Source organism: Macrotis lagotis, chromosome 4, assembly GCF_037893015.1.
Source record: "Macrotis lagotis isolate mMagLag1 chromosome 4, bilby.v1.9.chrom.fasta, whole genome shotgun sequence".
Lineage (NCBI taxonomy): Eukaryota > Metazoa > Chordata > Mammalia > Peramelemorphia > Peramelidae > Macrotis > Macrotis lagotis.
Window position 1 is genome coordinate 173,881,612 of NC_133661.1, and position 3,964 is coordinate 173,885,575.

The 3,964-nt window shown below is 47.1% G+C and overlaps 1 pseudogene; it reads left to right on the forward strand.

The window, feature by feature from the left end:
• Positions 1–273: 273 nt before the first annotated feature.
• LOC141521794 (gamma-secretase subunit APH-1A pseudogene) lies at positions 274–2,059 on the forward strand (annotated as a pseudogene).
• Positions 2,060–3,964: the final 1,905 nt, after the last annotated feature.

Sequence of the window (3,964 nt, forward strand, 5' to 3'; positions counted from 1 at the left end):
AAAAGTGTCTGAAATTTATTTGGCAGGCAAATGGAAGCTATTGAAAAGGTTTGGGTGTAAGAAAGATGTTGTTCAACTGTGTCCAGTTCTTTCTGATTCCATTTAGAGTTTTCTTGGTAAAGATACTACAGTGGGGGGGGGGGGCTTGGCCAGGGCCCGGGGAGGTCCCCAACTGGGCCTCCGTGGGGGAAGTCTCGCGGACCTGCTGCTGGGGCCTCCGGGCCCTTCCCCTTCCCCGCCCCTTCCCCCTCTCCGGGGCCGCGCCAACCCCCTGCTCCGGCTTGCCACCCCCGGGACCGGCCATGGGGGCCGCGGTGTTTTTCGGATGCGCTTTTGTGGCCTTCGGCCCGGCCTTCTCACTCTTTCTGGTCACGGTGGCCGGGGACCCCCTGCGGGTCATCATCCTGGTGGCCGGGGCCTTCTTTTGGCTGGTCTCTCTACTTTTGGCCTCTGTGGTCTGGTTCATCCTGGTCCATGTGACTGATCAGTCGGACAGCCGGCTCCAATATGGCCTCCTCATCTTCGGCGCTGCCATTTCTGTCCTGCTTCAGGAGGTTTTCAGATTTGCCTACTACAAGCTACTTAAGAAGGCAGATGAGGGGTTAGCATCGCTGAGTGAGGACGGAAGATCTCCCATCTCCATCCGACAAATGGCCTATGTTTCTGGTCTATCTTTCGGCATCATCAGCGGAGTCTTTTCTGTTATCAACATCCTGGCTGATGCACTTGGTCCAGGTGTGGTTGGTATTCATGGAGATTCACCCTATTACTTCTTAACCTCAGCATTTTTGACAGCAGCCATCATCTTACTTCATACCTTTTGGGGGATTGTGTTTTTTGATGCCTGTGAGAGGAGACTATACTGGGCCTTGGGCTTGGTTGTTGGTAGTCACCTACTGACATCGGGACTGACATTTCTGAATCCTTGGTATGAAGCCAGCCTGTTGCCCATCTATGCAGTTACTCTTTCCATGGGGATCTGGGCATTCATCACAGCTGGAGGCTCCCTCCAAAGTATCCAGCGCAGCCTCTCGTGTAAGGACTGACCACTTGGACTGATCGCCTGCCTGACTACCACCTGCCTGCCCACTAGCCAAGACTGAGCCCTGCCCTGCCCCACCCCCCACCTTAGCGTCCCTGCTACTCTTCTCTGTATAATCCATCTACGTCCCCTTCCCTATCCTTAGGGGCTTCACTCTCCACTCTTGACCTTTGCTCTCTAGGCCACAGTGGTCGGTGCCAGGGGACAGCCAATCAGTGGTTAGAGGGTTTGAAACTCCATCTGTCCCTGCCCTGTGAGGACCCCCCTGTTGCCCTGGGTCCTTCCACTTTCCCATCCTGTCCAAGACTCACATCCCTTCCCCTCTGCAGGCCCACGGCAGGAGGACAGTCGGGTGATGGTGTATTCTGCCCTGCCCATCCCACCCGAGGACTGAGGGGACCTGGGGGAAACCCTGAGGGCCAGGGGCACCCTCTTTGTCTCCTGTATTTCTCTCCATCTCCAACTATGGACAGCTGCTAAGGGAGGTGGCATAGTTAGTCATTGCACAGGAGATAAAACTGGGGTACAGAGGTTACTGAAGTTTGCAGGGATCTGAGCAGTTCCCTGTCATCTATCCCCTCTGCCCACTTCCCTCTCTCCCTCTCGCCCCACCCCCAATTGGATATCTCTTTTTCTCAGGTCTGAGGGAAATCATTTTCAATTTGACAAAGACTTCAAACTGCCTTTTGGAGGGGAGGGAAGTTTGGAGCTGCTTCCTCCAAAATTTGTTTTCCCAGCTCTTCTCCTTCTGTCTACCATTTTTTCCCTTTTCTCCCATTGGCCAGAGATCCTAAGGAATAGACTGAGGAGTATGTTAGGGAGATAGTAATCTCTGCTCCTCATTTCAGCTCCCCTCCCCTCTCTCTTTTTCTCTGTTCCCAGCAACTGGGATGACTGGAACTTAAAAATTTTTATTCTACGGTGAGAGAGCTGAGGGGACTGAGGAACACTATGGGGTCATAGTGCCACTTAGGGTTATGGCCTGTAAGGATTTGGGGAGGGCAGCAGGAATTTTTTTCTACTTTTTAATGGGGAGGGAAGGGTAATGGGGGAGGGAGAAAAGAGGGAATGATTTTTCTATAAAATGTATTATTTTCTGCTGAGGATGGAATATCCCATCCTTTTAATCAAAGTAAGTGTGATTTTTGACTAATAAAAGGATTTTATAACTATGAAAAAAAAAGATACTAGAGTGGGGCGGCTAGGTGGCACAGTGGATAGAGCACTGGCCTTGGAGTCAGGAGTACCTGAGTTCAAATTTGGCCTCAGACACTTATTACCTAGCTGTGTGGCCTTGGGCAAGCCACTTAACCCCATTGCCTAGCAAAAACTAAAACTAAAAAATAAAAAATAAATATACTAGAGTGGTATGCCATTTCCTTCTCCAGGTCATTTTACAGATGGGGAAACTGAGACAAACAGTGTTAACAGACTTGCCAAGGCTCACACAGCTACTGTCTGAGATCAACTTGAATTCATATTTTCCTGACTCCAGGTCCAACAGGCTACTTACTACAATACCTAGCTTTCCCTAGGAAGATTAATACAGTAATAGGTAAAAGAGAGAATAAGAATGGAGACAGAAAGACTTGTTAGTAGGTCATTTGGATTAGTCTAAGAACAGTAATGAGGGCTAGGGGAGTTGAATTAAAGAGGACAGATGTGGAAAGATATTGTGGAGGTAATATTAGAATAGGGTTGAACAAGCCACAAGGACTCAGGCAAGTCAATCTGTCCTTCAGTTGCTTCATCTGCAAAATGATAATAGCAATACTTTTTTTTTTGGTCTTTTTTTTAGGTGTTTTTTTTTTTGCAAGGCAAATGGGGTTAAGTGGCTTGTCCAAGGCCACACAGCTAGGTAATTATTAAGTGTCTGAGACTGGATTTGAACCCAGGTACTCCTGACTCCAGGGCCGGTGCTTTATCCACTACGCCACCTAGCCCCCCCAATAATAGCAATACTTTGACTGCTTTAACTCAGGTAAATTAAATCACTTCCAGCTCTAGGATTTTTAAGACAGAATGTTGGGGAATAGAGGGAATATCATGTTCATAGTGGTTGAATGATTATGGGGGTTACTTTCCAAAGAGAGAAAGCCTGGCAGGCCAAAAATGGACTTGGTTTTGTTATCCTTGATCCTTGGATAGGGAGCCATACCTTCTTTAAGAAGCTGGAATGGATACAGCAGCTCTGCTTTATTTTGTGGCAACTCCACTAGGTAGTGACCCATCTTTCCAGTTCCTGATTTTCATCACTGGATCTTGGCCTAGGCCTCCTTTGGTTCTCTACTCCCCTTCACACTGGGCTTAGTAAAAACAGGTATCACACTGCAGTTTGATGCAACTTGGTATTTCTGATATGGATGTGCTTATGTTTGGTTTTAGGATTTAACACCTTAATTACTGCTATCTCCTAGGAATCTGCTCTGTGCTTAGCCAGATCTCTCAGTGATGACACCTACTGCAAATGTAGCTACTCCACAAAGCAACCGATTTGCCTTAATTGCTCCTGCCCTCCCAGTCAGTGAATGCCAAATAGCCATAGCTCAGCTGCCCTCTGCTGTTCTTTAATTTGGTTGCTAGGCAGCTTTAACCCCCTGTTTCCTGTTGCTGTCATATTAGGCTCAACTTTGAGCTTCAGTTTCTTCATCCATAAAATAGGTACTCATATTTCCTCACAAATTACTGTGAGAGTCAAATAAGATAATACCAGTAAGCACTAACTGGTAAAGGATCATATAAATATTAGCTATTATTACTGAAAATCCCTCTGACAATGAAATCACAGGTCCAATACCTATCATTATCTCTGACCAGGGTTGAGTGAATGTGGGAAAATAACTCAAGTTAAAACTCTGTGGTCTGGATCCCAAAACCCAATTTGAGTCTTTAACTGTCACATGATAGATATCTTCTTATGTT